At 42.1% G+C, this 16,642-nt stretch overlaps 1 pseudogene; it reads right to left on the bottom strand.

Annotated features, from left to right (window-relative positions):
* The window catches only part of LOC135533969 (transmembrane channel-like protein 3), a 33,164-nt pseudogene extending 17,478 nt beyond the window's left edge, over window positions 1–15,686 (bottom strand).
* Between the last annotated feature and the right edge of the window lie 956 nt (window positions 15,687–16,642).

The raw sequence follows: 16,642 nt of genomic DNA on the forward strand, positions 1-16,642 counted from the left end.
TATCAGGTGGAGGACGTTCTCAGCTATCTTGAATTCCCCATACTCAGGCTGCCAGGTGGGAAACAGAAAGGGTGACATTAATTAAACCTTCAATTCCCCATACTCAGGCTGCCAGGTGGGAAACAGAAAGGGTGGCATTAATTAAACCTTGAATTCCCCATACTCAGGCTGCCAGGTGGGAAACAGAAAGGGTGACATTAATTAAACCTTGAATTCCCCATACTCAGGCTGCCAGGTGGGAAACAGAAAGGGTGACATTAATTAAACCTTGAATTCCCCATACTCAGGCTGCCAGGTGGGAAACAGAAAGGGTGACATTAATTAAACCTTCAATTCCCCATACTCAGGCTGCCAGGTGGGAAACAGAAAGGGTGACATTAATTAAACCTTGAATTCCCCATACTCAGGCTGCCAGGTGGGAAACAGAAAGGGTGACATTAATTAAACCTTCAATTCCCCATACTCAGGCTGCCAGGTGGGAAACAGAAAGGGTGACATTAATTAAACCTTGAATTCCCCATACTCAGGCTGCCAGGTGGGAAACAGAAAGGGTGACATTAATTAAACCTTGAATTCCCCATACTCAGGCTGCCAGGTGGGAAACAGAAAGGGTGACATTAATTAAACCTTGAATTCCCCATACTCAGGCTGCCAGGTGGGAAACAGAAAGGGTGATATTAATTAAACCTTGAATTCCCCATACTCAGGCTGCCAGGTGGGAAACAGAAAGGGTGACATTAATTAAACCTTGAATTCCCCATACTCAGGCTGCCAGGTGGGAAACAGAAAGGGTGACATTAATTAAACCTTCAATTCCCCATACTCAGGCTGCCAGGTGGGAAACAGAAAGGGTGACATTAATTAAACCTTCAATTCCCCATACTCAGGCTGCCAGGTGGGAAACAGAAAGGGTGACATTAATTAAACCTTGAATTCCCCATACTCAGGCTGCCAGGTGGGAAACAGAAAGGGTGACATTAATTAAACCTTCAATTCCCCATACTCAGGCTGCCAGGTGGGAAACAGAAAGGGTGACATTAATTAAACCTTGAATTCCCCATACTCAGGCTGCCAGGTGGGAAACAGAAAGGGTGACATTAATTAAACCTTGAATTCCCCATACTCAGGCTGCCAGGTGGGAAACAGAAAGGGTGACATTAATTAAACCTTGAATTCCCCATACTCAGGCTGCCAGGTGGGAAACAGAAAGGGTGACATTAATTAAACCTTCAATTCCCCATACTCAGGCTGCCAGGTGGGAAACAGAAAGGGTGACATTAATTAAACCTTCAATTCCCCATACTCAGGCTGCCAGGTGGGAAACAGAAAGGGTGACATTAATTAAACCTTGAATTCCCCATACTCAGGCTGCCAGGTGGGAAACAGAAAGGGTGACATTATTTAAACCTTCAATTCCCCATACTCAGGCTGCCAGGTGGGAAACAGAAAGGGTGACATTAATTAAACCTTGAATTCCCCATACTCAGGCTGCCAGGTGGGAAACAGAAAGGGTGACATTAATTAAACCTTCAATTCCCCATACTCAGGCTGCCAGGTGGGAAACAGAAAGGGTGACATTAATTAAACCTTGAATTCCCCATACTCAGGCTGCCAGGTGGGAAACAGAAAGGGTGACATTAATTAAACCTTGAATTCCCCATACTCAGGCTGCCAGGTGGGAAACAGAAAGGGTGACATTAATTAAACCTTCAATTCCCCATACTCAGGCTGCCAGGTGGGAAACAGAAAGGGTGACATTAATTAAACCTTCAATTCCCCATACTCAGGCTGCCAGGTGGGAAACAGAAAGGGTGACATTAATTAAACCTTCAATTCCCCATACTCAGGCTGCCAGGTGGGAAACAGAAAGGGTGACATTAATTAAACCTTGAATTACTTCATCAAATATATTGATGACGAAGTCAAATGTCTTACCATAAAGTGGACTCCTGATAGATGCAACAGCTTGGGCCTGCCGTGATGGCGTGGACTAAACCACAACGTTACCAGGAGCAATTCAAAAGCATGTCATCCAATTGTGACTTGCAAACCGTACTGCACTTCAACATAGTTTGCACTTATCCAGACGTCAACTGTAATCAGACGATAACGACACAGTCACAATCACCCTTGGGTTCAAACAGTATTTGTTTTCTTTCAAATCTTTGAGCTTGCCTGGAGTACCATATGGGCAGTATTTGCACTTTCGGGACTATTCTATTGCACCAAGCAAGCTCAGTTAAGCACAGCTAGACTATTTGAAAGTAAACAAATACTTTTTGAATGGAGGTTGAGTACGTACAAACTTGCTCTCCAGGTCCCAGCAGCAGCAGTCACTCAGATACCTGACCACCAGCCCTCTGATGAAGTCTATCAACAGGATACTGGCCACCGTGAAGATCATATCGATGATAGACAGCTTCAACATCTCCTACAATACAACACATAGAAACATGTGAGCATAAAGAAACGTACTGTTACTGTTACTGTCTGGTAACTATCTGTCTTTAAGGCAACTCTGGTCATTCTGTAATGACGAGCTAACACCTACTAGCACTGATGTCACTGTCAGCTTTATTGAGGGAAGTTTTACTTGGAGTGACTGTGACATGTGATTGTTTACAGACCTTATTTGAATGTAAGTCGCTCTGGATAAGAGCGCCTGCTAAATTAACAAAATGCATACTGTATGTCTTTCAGAAAAACTCATTACATTTGTCCTAACTGCACAAAACTCATTGGAAATGGATCACCAAGCTATACTTTTCAGACCTGGGTTCTTGCACTTTTGGGGACTTCACTATTGGTTGAAAGCTCGATCAAGCATTTGAAAATATAAAAACATATAATTTGAACCCAGGTCTGCTAATTATATGATGTCATTTTCCTGTTGAGAATATCCACTCCTGAAACGACGATACACGATATAACCTCCTATTGATCTGCACCAAGAACAAGTCATCTGTTTTTCATCCTTGGCCTAGTGACAGCTTCATTACCTGAACGTCTGCCTGGGTACATTTCAATCCATACTCAATCTATTGTTTAGGGGGAAACAATCACAGGACAAGGCATTTTCATTTTTCTTGTCGGGCATAATGTCTTTAAGAGGTATTAAGGATAACTGTCTGAGGGATGAGACTGTTGATTATTAGGTCTGTGTACAGACAGAATGATCTAAAACGGTAATAGTTATTGGTGCTTATCGTACACAGAGTGCTTAGGCTGACATGGTTGAACTACTCCAGTGTTATGTTTCATAATAGATTACTGCGACAGTAGTAATACACATTTCCTTTGTACAATAGACAAAGATCTATTCTAGGGACTTTTATTTTGAAGACTCCTTGTGAATGATGCTGAATGTATGTGTTATGGATGTTGTTATAAATTATACAGAAAGGTGTTATGAATGATACCTCAGCATTCATAAAGGTGTTGTGAATGATACCACAGCATTCATAAAGGTGTTGTGAATGATACCACAGCATTCATAAATGTGTTGCGAATGATACCACAGCATTCATAAAGGTGTTGTGAATGATACTTCAGCATTCATAAAGGTGTTGTGAATGATACCACAGCATTCATAAAGGTGTTGTGAATAATACCACAGCATTCATAACGGTGTTGTGAATGATACTTCAGCATTCATAAAGGTGTTATGAATGATACCACATCATTCATAAAGGTGTTATGAATGATACCACAGCATTCATCAAGGTGTTATGAATGATACCACATCATTCATAAAGGTGTTATGAATGATACCACAGCACTCATAAAGGTGTTATGAATGATACCACAGCATTCATAAAGGTGTTGTGAATGATACTTCAGCATTCATAAAGGTGTTGTGAATGATACCACAGCATTCATAAAGGTGTTGTGAATAATACCACAGCATTCATAACGGTGTTGTGAATGATACTTCAGCATTCATAAAGGTGTTATGAATGATACCACAGCATTCATAAAGGTGTTATGAATGATACCACAGCATTCATAAAGGTGTTATGAATGATACCACAGCATTCATAAAGGTGTTATGAATGATACCACAGCATTCATAAGGTGTTGTGAATGATACCACAGAATTCATAAAGGTGTTATGAATGATAGCACAGCATTCATAAAGGTGTTGTGAATGATACCAAAGCATTCATAAAGGTGTTGTGAATGATACCACATCATTCATAAAGGTGTTATGAATGATACCACAGCATTCATAAAGGTGTTATGAATGATACCACGTCATTCATAAAGGTGTTGTGAATGATACCACAGCATTCATAAAGGTGTTGTGAATGATACCACATCATTCATAAAGGTGTTATGAATGATACCACATAATTCATAAAGGTGTTATGAATGATACCACAGCATTCATAAAGGTGTTGTGAATGATACCACAGCATTCATAAAGGTGTTATGAATGATACCACATCATTCATAAAGGTGAGAATGATACCACAGCATTCATAAAGGTGTTATGAATGATACCACAGCATTCATAAAGGTGTTGTGAATGATACCACAGCATTCATAAAGGTGTTGTGAATGATACCACAGCATTCATAAAGGTGTTATGAATGATACCACAGCATTCATAAAGGTGTTATGAATGATACCACATCATTTATAAAGGTGTTGTGAATGATACCACAGCATTCATAAAGGTGTTGTGAATGATACCACAGCATTCATAAAGGTGTTGTGAATGATACCACATCATTCATAAAGGTGTTGTGAATGATACCACAGCACTCATAAAGGTGTTATGAATGATACCACAGCATTCATAAAGGTGTTGTGAATGATACTTCAGCATTCATAAAGGTGTTGTGAATGATACTACAGCATTCATAAAGGTGTTGTGAATAATACCACAGCATTCATAACGGTGTTGTGAATGATACTTCAGCATTCATAAAGGTGTTATGAATGATACCACAGCATTCATAAAGGTGTTATGAATGATACCACAGCATTCATAAAGGTGTTATGAATGATACCACAGCATTCATAAAGGTGTTATGAATGATACCACAGCATTCATAAGGTGTTGTGAATGATACCACAGAATTCATAAAGGTGTTATGAATGATAGCACAGCATTCATAACGGTGTTGTGAATGATACCACAGCATTCATAAAGGTGTTGTGAATGATACCACATCATTCATAAAGGTGTTATGAATGATACCACAGCATTCATAAAGGTGTTATGAATGATACCACATCATTCATAAAGGTGTTATGAATGATACCACAGCATTCATAAAGGTGTTGTGAATGATACCACAGCATTCATAAAGGTGTTATGAATGATACCACATCATTAATAAAGGTGAGAATGATACCACAGCATTCATAAAGGTGTTATGAATGATACCACAGCATTCATAAAGGTGTTGTGAATGATACCACAGCATTCATAAAGGTGTTGTGAATGATACCACAGCATTCATAAAGGTGTTATGAATGATACCACAGCATTCATAAAGGTGTTATGAATGATACCACATCATTTATAAAGGTGTTGTGAATGATACCACAGCATTCATAAAGGTGTTGTGAATGATACCACAGCATTCATAAAGGTGTTGTGAATGATACCACAGCATTCATAAAGGTGTTGTGAATGATACCACAGCACTCATAAAGGTGTTATGAATGATACCACATCACCCATAAAGTTGTTGTGAATGATACCACAGCATTCATAAAGGTGTTATGAATGATACCACAGCATTCATAAAGGTGTTATGAATGATACCACAGCATTCATAAAGGTGTTGTGAATGATACCACAGCATTCATAAAAGTGTTATGAATGATACCACAGCATTCATAAAGGTGTTGTGAATGATACCACAGCATTCATAAAGGTGTTATGAATGATACCACAGCATTCATAAAGGTGTTGTGAATGATACCACAACATTCATAAAGGTGTTATGAAGGATACCACAGCATTCATAAAGGTGTTGTGAATGATACCACAGCATTCATAAAGGTGTTATGAAGGATACCACAGCACCCATAAAGGTGTTATGAATGATTTCATGAAAATGGTATGAATGCCTTACAGTTGAAGTCGGAAGTTTATAATACACCTTAGCCAAATACATTTAAACTCAGTTTTTCACAATTCCTGACATTTAATCCTAGTACAAATTCCCTGTCTTAGGTCATGTTAGGATCACCATTTTATTTTAAGAATGTGAATTGTCAGAATAATAGTAGAGAGAATGATTTATTTCAGCTTTCATTTCTTTCATCACATTCCCAGTGGGTCAGAAGTTTACAGAAGTTCACAATTAGTATTTGGTAGCATTGCCTTTAAATTGTTTAACTTGGGTCAAACGTTTTGGGTAGCCTTCCACAAGCTTCCCACAATAAGTTGGGTGAATTTTGGCCCATTCCTCCTGACAGAGTTGGTGGAACTGAGTAAGGTTTGTTTTCCTCCTTGCCTGCTTTTTCAGTTATGCCGACAAATGTTCTATAGGATTGAGGTCAGGACTTTGTGATGGCCACTCCAATACCTTGACACCTTAAGCCATTTTGCCACAACTTTGGAAGTATGCTTTGGGTCATTGTCCATTTGGAAGACCTATTTGCGACCAAGCTTTAACTTCCTGACTGATGTCTTGAGATGTTGCTTCAATATATCCACATAATTTTCCGTCCTCATGATGATCTATTTTGTGAAGTGTCCCCATGTGCAGTTGCAAACCTTAGTTTGGTTTTGGATCAGTGGCTTCTTCCTTGCTGAGTGGCCTTTCAGGTTATGTCAGTATAGGACTCGTTTTACTGTGGATACAGATACTTTGTAAAGGTTACCTCCAGCATCTTCACAAGGTCCTTTGCTGTTGTTCTGGGAATGATTTGAACTTTTCACAACAAAGTACTTTCATCTCTAGGTGACAGAACGCGTCTCCTTAATGAGCGGTATGATGGCTGCGTGGTCCCATGGTGTTTATACTTGTGTACTATTATTTGTACAGATGAACGTGGTACCTTCAGGCGTTTGGAAATTGCTCCCAAGGATGAACCAGACTTGTGGAGGTCTACAATATTTTTTCTAAGGTCTTGGCTGATTTCTTTTGATTTTACCATGATGTCAAGCAAAGTGGCACTGAGTTTGAAGGTAGGCTTTGAAATACATCCACAGGTACACCTCCAATTGACTCAAATGAAGTCAATTAGCCTATCAGAGGCTTCTAAAGCCATGACATAATTTTCTGGAATTTTCCAAGCTGTTTAAAGGCACAGTCAACTTAGTGTATGTAAACATCTGACCCACTGGAATTGTGATACAGTGAATTATAAGTGAAATAATCTGTCAGTAAGCAATTGTTGGAAAAAGTAGATGTCCTAACCGACTTGCCAAAACTATAGTTTGTTAACAAGAAATTTGTGGAGTGGTTGAAAAATAGTTTTAATGACTCCAACCTAACTGTATGTACACTTCCAACTTCAACTGTATGTAGTCATGTACATTGTCAGGTTGATGATGAAGTGTCCCTGTAACAGTTCTACTCTGGCCGATGCAAAGGTCTCGACCTTCACGGAACAGTTGTTAGTACACTTTCTCTGTAAAGGGTTGCTCAATTAACGTTAAGAGATGAATGAATGGACAAATGGACAGATTAACGAATTAATTCATTAAGAAATGAATGGACAAATATATGAAGGAACAAATGAACGAATAGACAAATTTACAAATGAGCGAATGAACGAATGACAAGGAATGAACTTCTGCACCTGTCCAACGTAGGTCTCCCAGCACTCGTCCGGTTTCTTCTGCTTGTTCTGCTCAAACATCCCAGTGTGGTTGTACAGGGTTGCCATGGTGACCTTGCTGGTGCTGATGCTGGTGTTGACATCCAGCACCATGGCAATGGTCGCTATGGTGCTGTTGTGGTTTTCAGAGATGGAGATGTCGGATACGAGGGTGGAGAGGCTCGTCTCCCCGGCTGGGAGATGGTCGCCATGAATGCCGTGGAGTCAGACAAGTTCCCCGAAACCACAGAGGCAGCGGCCTGGAAATAATCCATCAGAACTATTGATGATCAATCAACCAATCAACCAGTCAGTCTGTCTATCCATCCATCAGTCAATCAGAGCTTTAAATGTATGAACATTTCCATCATTTCATTCCTTTGTTTTCTAAACCCTCCACACATTTACAGATCAAGATTGTTGTTAACAGTAGCATCCAGGCTGCATCACATCCAGGCGTGATCGGGAGTCCATAAGGCGCCGTCTGGGGTAGGCCGTCATTGTAAATAAGAATTTGTTCTTAACTGACTTGCCTAGTTAACTAAAGTTTAAAAAAATCTAATAATAATTTTTAAAAAGCATTGACATTAACATCAGCAATAACAGTAACATTTATTTATTGATTGGGGTCTACGGCACAATATGTCCTAATGTCCACATTAGGAACGCCTCAATCTCAGCAGGACTACTTACAGCTGCAGCAGCTGACGCCATACTCATACTGTTGACCTTGTCCAGAAGGGCAATGATGAGGCTGTACAGGTTACCCAGATACAACACCAGGACTCTGTGGCGAGGAGACAAAACATTCACTGCATTACAAAAGAAAGAAAACAAGCTAAAATCAAGTTAGTAGCAACATTAACAAACAGTACAGCTGCGGTGTAGTTACATGTCAAAATATGAATCAATTTCACCGATACTCTACTGTATCTGTGAAACGCAATGTTAAGTGTGAAGAAGTGAGATTTGAGGTGCTGCCAGAGTCAGACCTGGCCAGCTGGAAGCGGAGGGAGGTCCTGGGATGGTACATCTCCAGCTGAGCCACCAGCTCAAAGGCAGACGGGGCAATCATGGTGATGAGGGACACCACCACACTCACCTGGGACAGGAAACAGGATATGACATCATGTTATAAAATAGACACCTTCATATATGCCTGATGACATCATAAGGAGTCATTGTATCAGGACCTTCTCTTCTCTTTTTCACTAATATATGGAGGCATCGGAGGAGCAAGCAGTTAGGAGCTAGAGGCTGTCCAACTCAGAATTCCAAGTCGGAAACTCTGGCATCTTTCTAGAGCTTTGACTTTCCGACCTGAAGATCACTGATGTCATGATTTGACCTGTTTTTCTTCTCCAGAGTTCCCAGTTGTCTTGAAAACACTATCAGTCCAGGCAGTGACATCAGGGTAGTGGAAACAGTTATATTATCAAAGCCCTACAGACATCCATTATCCTGAACTGAACTAAATGATCAGCTGTCATGCACAGATGGTGATACATGTGGCTGGTGATAGCAGTCTCCCTATTGGTCTCCAGGTTCACATTAACGCCTTTATTACAGCATCCTGACAGGAAATGATGCGAGAGAAACACAAGGCACGATGTAATTGAAGTCTTGTCACATTAGTCTTGGTCATCAGGGAAATCAAGTGCCCAAAATGAGATACAGTAGCCATAATCCATCAACCAAGTTAAACACAATCTTGTCAGGTTTCCTGGACTCAGAGTAAGCCTACTTACAAAACATTAAGAACAGCTGCTCTTTCCATGACATAGACTGACCTGGTGAATACAGGTTAAAGCTATGATCCCTTACTGATGTCACTTGTTAAATCCACTTAAATCAGTGTACATGAAGGGAAGGATTTTTAAGCACTGAGAAAATTGAGACATTGATTGCGTATGTGTGTCATTCAGAGGTTGAATGGGCAAGACAAAACATTTAAGTAGCTTTGAACGGAGTATGGTAGTAGGTGCCAGGTGGCACCCGGTTTGTGACAAGAACTGCAACGCTGCTGGGTTTTTCACACTCAACAGTTTCCCATGTGTATCAAGAATGGCCCACCACCCGAAGAACATCCAGCCAACTGTAGGAAGTATTGGTGTCAACATGGGCCAGCATCCCTGTGGAACACTTTCTTGTAGAGTCCATGCCCCAATGAACTGAGGCTGTACCTTAAAGGGGACACAGGGCAGGTGTTCCTAATGTTTGGTATACTCAGTGTATACTGTAGCTAGCTACCTCATTCTTCTCCCATAGTGTTAGCTCTGGCTTCTCCAGCTCTAGTTTCTGGGACGGTCCACCACAAAGTAGATTATATAAATGCTGCCAGCCAGAGAGAGAAGGACCAGGATGTTGGCTAGGATGCAGACTGATCAGGACTGCTCTGGAAGACAGAGAGAAACAGTAGTTCAATAAATCAAATGTATTTACAGTGCCTTCAGAAAGTATTCATATCTCTTGACTTATTCCACATTTGGTTGTGTTACAGCCTGAATTCAAAATGGATTCAATAAAAACATTCTCTCACCCATCTACACACAATACTCCATAATGACAAAGTGAAATACAGAAGTATCTCATTTACATAAGAATTCACCCCTGAGTCAATATTTTGTAGAAACAGTGTCTCAAAGAGCTTTCCACACCTGGATTGTACAACATTTGCCCATTATTATTTTCAAAATGATGTGAGCTCTAATTGGTTGTTTATCATTGCTAGACTGTTCGCCTGCTCCCGCTTCCCCTCTCTGGCGCTCGAGGCGCCAGGCTGTCCTTCATTATACACACCTGTCACCATCATTACGTGCATCATCACTCATTGGACTCACCTGGACTCCTTCACGTTGTTGATTGTCCCCTCTATATCTGTCTGTTCCTCAGTATTGTCCCCTCTATATCTCTCTGTTCCTCAGTATTGTCCCCTCTATATCTGTCCGTTCCTCGGTATTGTCCCCTCTATATCTGTCTATTCCTCAGTATTGTCCCCTCTATATCTGTCCGTTCCTCGGTATTGTCCCCTTTATATCTGTCCGTTCCTCAGTATTGTCCCCTTTATATCTGTCTGTTCCTCGGTATTGTCCCTCTATATCTGTCTGTTCCTCAGTATTGTCCCCTCTATATCTGTCTGTTCCTCAGTATTGTCCCCTCTATATCTGTCTGTTCCTCAGTATTGTCCCCTCTATATCTGTCCGTTCCTCAGTATTGTCCCCTCTATATCTGTCTGTTCCTCAGTATTGTCCCCTCTACATCTGTCCGTTCCTCAGTATTGTCCCCTTTATATCTGTCCGTTCCTCAGTATTGTCCCCTCTATATCTGTCCGTTCCTCAGTATTGTCCCCTCTATATCTGTCTGTTCCTCAGTATTGTCCCCTCTACATCTGTCCGTTCCTCGGTATTGTCCCCTTTATATCTGTCCGTTCCTCAGTATTGTCCCCTCTATATCTGTCCGTTCCTCAGTATTGTCCCTCTACATCTGTCCGTTCCTCAGTATTGTCCCCTTTATATCTGTCCGTTCCTCAGTATTGTCCCCTCTATATCTGTCCGTTCCTCGTTATTGTCCCCTCTATATCTGTCCGTTCCTCAGTATTGTCCCCTCTATATCTGTCCGTTCCTCGGTATTGTCCCCTCTATATCTGTCTGTTCCTCAGTATTGTCCCCTCTATATCTGTCTGTTCCTCAGTATTGTCCCCTTTATATCTGTCCGTTCCTCGTATTGTCCCCTCTATATCTGTCCGTTCCTCGGTATTGTCCCCTCTATATCTGTCCGTTCCTCAGTATTGTCCCTTTATATCTGTCTGTTCCTCGAGGTATTGTCCCCTCTATATCTGTCTGTTCCTCAGTATTGTCCCTTTATATCAAACCAATCAGTAGAACTTTAGGTTGAAATCTCCCATTGAAACTACAATTTAGATACAGTACAGTGCATGCATCCACCTAGGATTAGCTCCAGTTAGAATAGACATTAACTCAAATGGACTGAGAGAAGTGGCAACATAGTGTGGTTGAGAGGCCGCGGGCGGTGTGGGCGAACGTTCCTGAGGTATTAATCCCTCTATAATGTCTACTCAGGTCTGATGATGCTCTGGCAGGGGTGATTTAGAGCCAGTCATCTCTGACAGTAAAAGGCTGTTAGGATGAGTTACGCCACTAGGAAGTGTCGGCCTGTGTGTGGGGTAGCAATGGACTGGGACGAGACAGTAAATCAGTCCTTTCTGAGACCAGTGGAGAACGCAGGTAGAAGGGCTCAAAAGCAACCAGGGGATAGCAAAACATAGACTTTTATACAGTTTTTCCCCTATATGCAAAATCATGGCTGCCACTGGAAAAAAATGTAGATGTGTAGATGTATCGCCAGGAAGAGCCCCTCCCACAGGAAGACCCCCCTTCTTGCAGGAGACACCAGAAAGAACCCCCGCCCCCACTAGACCACATTCACGCACCCCTCCCCTCATTTGTACATCCATGACTCCAGTAGGCTAGACCCCTAAATCAAAGAGCATTATCAATGAATGTGGTACAGTCCTGGATTCTACCAATCAGAATAACACAAGATGGGTCTCCAGTGGCACAGTGGTCTAAGGCATGTTATGGGGACCAGATGCTCAATCTAGCCCGAACCGATACGCGGAGCTGGAATATACCGCACCGGGCTATGCACCCGCACTGGAGACACCAACCGTGTTCCCTCATAACGCCGGCTCCTTTCTCCGGCTGCCTCTGCTCTTCTAAGTGCCTCCACCTGTTCCCATGGGAGGCGATCTCTTCCAGCCAGGATTTCCTCCCATGTGTAGCAACCCTTGCCATCCAAAACATCCTCCCATGTCCATTCCTCCTTTTGTTGCTCCTGCTGCCGCTGTTGCTTCTCCTGCGGCTCCTGCCTGTTGACACGTCGCTTGGTCCTGTTGTGGTGGGTGATTCTGTTACGGTCTTCTTCTAACTCCTCTTCTGACGAAGAGGTGTAGCAAGGATCGGACCAAAATGCAGCGTGTAGATTACGATTCATGTTTAATGACAAACACACTAAACACAACACTACAAAACAATAAAGGTAATGAACGTAACGAAAACCGAAACAGCCTATACTCGTGTAAACTAACACAGAACAAGGACATCAGGACACTAAGGACATAAGGACAATCACCCACGAAACACTCAATGAATATGGCTGCCTAAATATGGTTCCCAATCAGAGACAACGATAAACACCTGCCTCTGATTGAGAACCACTCCAGACAGCCATAGACTATGCTAGATACCCCCACTAAGCCACAAACCCAATACCTAACAAAACTCCAAGACAAAACACACCACAATAAACCCATGTCACACCCTGGCCTGACCAAATAAATGAAGACAAACACAATATACTTCGACCAGGGCGTGACAACTAGAACCAAAAAATTTGATCATATTACTCCAGTGCTAGCCTCCCTACACTGGCTTCCTGTCAAAGCAAGGGCTGATTTCAAGGTTTTACTGCTAAACTACAAAGCATTACATGGGCTTGCTCCTACCTATCTCTCTGATTTGGTCCTGCCGTACATACCTACACGTACGCTACGGTCACAAGACGCAGGCCTCCCAATTGTCCCTAGAATTTATAAGCAAACAGCTGGAGGCAGGGCTTTCTCCTATAGAGCTCAATTTTTATGGAATGATCTGCCTACCCATGTAAGAGACGCAAACTCGGTCTCAACCTTTAAGTCTCTACTGAAGACTCATCTCTTCAGTGGGTCATATGATTGAGTGTAGACTGGCCCAGGAGTGGGAAGGTGAACGGAAAGGCTCTGGAGCAACAAACCGCCCTTGCTGTCTCTGCCTGGCCGGTTCCCCTCTTTCCACTGGGTTTCTCTGCCTCTAACCCTATTACAGGGTCTGAGTCACTGGCTTACAGGGGCTCTTTCATACCGTCCCTAGGAGGGGTGCGTCACTTGAGTGGGTTGAGTCACTAATGTGATCTTCCTGTTTGGGTTGGCGCCCCCCCTTGGGTTGTGCTGTGGCGGAGATCTTTGTGGGCTATACTCGGCCTTGTCTCAGGATGGTAAGTTGGTGGTTGAAGATATCCCTCTAGTGGTGTGGGGCTGTGCTTTGGCAAAGTGGGTGGGGTTATATCCTTCCTGTTTGGCCCTGTCCGGGGTGTCCTCAGATGGGGCCACAGTGTCTCCTGACCCCTCCTGTCTCAGCCTCCAGTATTTATGCTGCAGTAGTTTATGTGTCGGGGGGCTAGGGTCAGTTTGTTATATCTGGAGTACTTCTCATGTCCTATTCGGTGTCCTGTGTGAATTTAAGTGTGCTCTCTCTAATTCTCTCTTTCTCTCTGTCTTTCTCTCTCTCGGAGGACCTGAGCCCTAGGACCATGCCTCAGGACTACCTGACATGATGACTCCTTGCTGTCACCAGTCCACCTCGCCGTGCTGCTGCTCAGTTTCAACTGTTCTGCCTTATTATTATTCGACCATGATGGTCATTTATGAACATTTGAACATCTTGGCCATGTTCTGTTATAATCTCCACCGGCACAGCCAGAAGAGGACTGGGTACCCCTCATAGCCTGGTTCCTCTCTAGGTTTCTTCCTTGGTTTTGGCCTTTCTAGGGAGTTTTTCCTAGCCACCGTGCTTCTACACCTGCATTGCTTCCTGTTTGGTGTTTTAGGTTGGGTTTCTGTACAGCACTTTGAGATATCAGCTGATGTACGAAGGGCTTTATAAATAGATGTGATTTGATGTGATTTGATTAACGGGTCCAGGGTGTCAGCAACTCTCAGGAAAACAATATCATTGTGTGATGCTAACTTAGCCACCCTCTCAAAGGACAAGAGAATAAACATACTTACAGACTAGTATCCTTCTTTTTCTCCTGCTCCTCAACAATGGCCTCCTACAGAAAGGAGCAAGGAATTAGCATTGATTAATGTCATCCATCTTCTGTAACTACATATTTGCTGCAATCTTGTCCATCTATCTGTAGAAAAATACATTGTAAATCTCAATGAGACAAAACTTTTAAAAATAAAGTTTAAATAAGGATAAATGAAGAAAAAAAACTATATATTGTATCAAGCATCTAAGGATTTCAACTGAGCTTATTGAAACAGAGGAATCTACTTTTACATTTTGCTGACTGTACAGGAAACTCAACAGGCAGGTTAAAGGTCTCTCTTGTTTAGACGTAGAATCCAGATTATAGATCAGCCCTCAGGAAAATCAGCAGTAATTCATTGGTACATTGACTTCTACTCTACAGAGTGCTGTGTGTGAATGAAAAGAAGTTGGGATCGTTGGAAATCAAATCTGAGGAGTGGAGTGGTGTAGTGTTTCTCAATGGCTCAGTGCAGATGAAGGAGAGGAGACTAGGAAGGAAAACAGTTAGGATGATTGAGCGTGCATCACAAATGTGTTACATGGCTTCCTCTTTCCATCTCCTCCATTTGTGATGATTTGAAACCACAGGATAAGTGAAAGCAGGAGATGAGTAGAGGAGGGCCATTTAGACTATTGAGGGTGACATTTTCGTAGTGCAAAAATAATTGTGCAAAGTGCAAAAATGACTATACAACAAATTTTATTCTGGCAGCGTGATTACACTTTAAACTTGACTTCAACAATGTACATCATAAAGAGGCAACTATTGATGTATTTCTCAGTTTACATGTAACGCCGTAGAATTATTTTCAAATGAAATCAGTGCAAGATGAGGTTTACAGAAATGTGGCCCTGAGTCTTGCACCATGTGTCTCTCTCACCCTGATGTTGTTGACGATAGCGGCTCCCTTGCTCTCTGCAGCCTCAGGGTTCCCTATGAAGTAGTCCCAGGCACAGAACACTCTCAGCAGAAGGTGAAGTTCTCATCAGAGGCGCTGGCGAGGCTCAGACAGGTTCTTAGCCATCCTGAGGAAAAGGTTAATAAATAACACAAAATGGCATCGATTAGCGACAGGTCATTGTGTTCCGAATAAGAGAAATATAATCACTACGGTGGTGGTTACAATGTGATAGCCACGGTGCCAAAACAGAGGAGAGGTTTGACCATATAATCACTACGGTGGTGGTTACAATGTGATACACGGTACCAAAACAGAGGAGAGGTTTGACCATATAATCACTACAGTAGTGGTTACAATGTGATAGTCACGGTACCAAAACAGGAGAGGTTTGACCATATAATCACTACAGTAGTGGTTACAATGTGATAGCCACGGTACCAAAACAGAGGAGAGGTTTGACCATATAATCACTACAGTAGTGGTTACAATGTGATAGCCACGGTACCAAAACAGAGGAGAGGTTTGACCATATAATCACTACAGTAGTGGTTACAATGTGATAGCCACGGTACCAAAACAGGAGAGGTTTGACCATATAATCACTACAGTAGTGGTTACAATGTGATAGCCACGGTACCAAAACAGAGGAGAGGTTTGACCATATAATCACTACAGTAGTGGTTACAATGTGATAGCCATGGTACCAAAACAGAGGAGAGGTTTGACCATATAATCACTACAGTAGTGGTTACAATGTGATAGCCATGGTACCAAAACAGAGGAGAGGTTTGACCATATAATCACTACAGTGTGGTTACAATGTGATAGCCACGGTACCAAAACAGAGGAGAGGTTTGACCATATAATCACTACAGTAGTAGTTACAATGTGATAGCCAAAGTTGCAAAACAGAGAGAGGTTTGACCATATAATCACTACAGTGTGGTTACAATGTGATAGCCACGGTACCAAAACAGAGGAGAGGTTTGACCATATAATCACTACAGTAGTGGTTACAATGTGATAGCCACGGTACCAAAACAGAGGAGAGGTTTGACCATATAATCACTACAGTAGTGG

This window comes from Oncorhynchus masou, unplaced genomic scaffold (assembly GCF_036934945.1).
Source record: "Oncorhynchus masou masou isolate Uvic2021 unplaced genomic scaffold, UVic_Omas_1.1 unplaced_scaffold_2853, whole genome shotgun sequence".
In the NCBI taxonomy this organism is placed as follows: domain Eukaryota; kingdom Metazoa; phylum Chordata; class Actinopteri; order Salmoniformes; family Salmonidae; genus Oncorhynchus; species Oncorhynchus masou.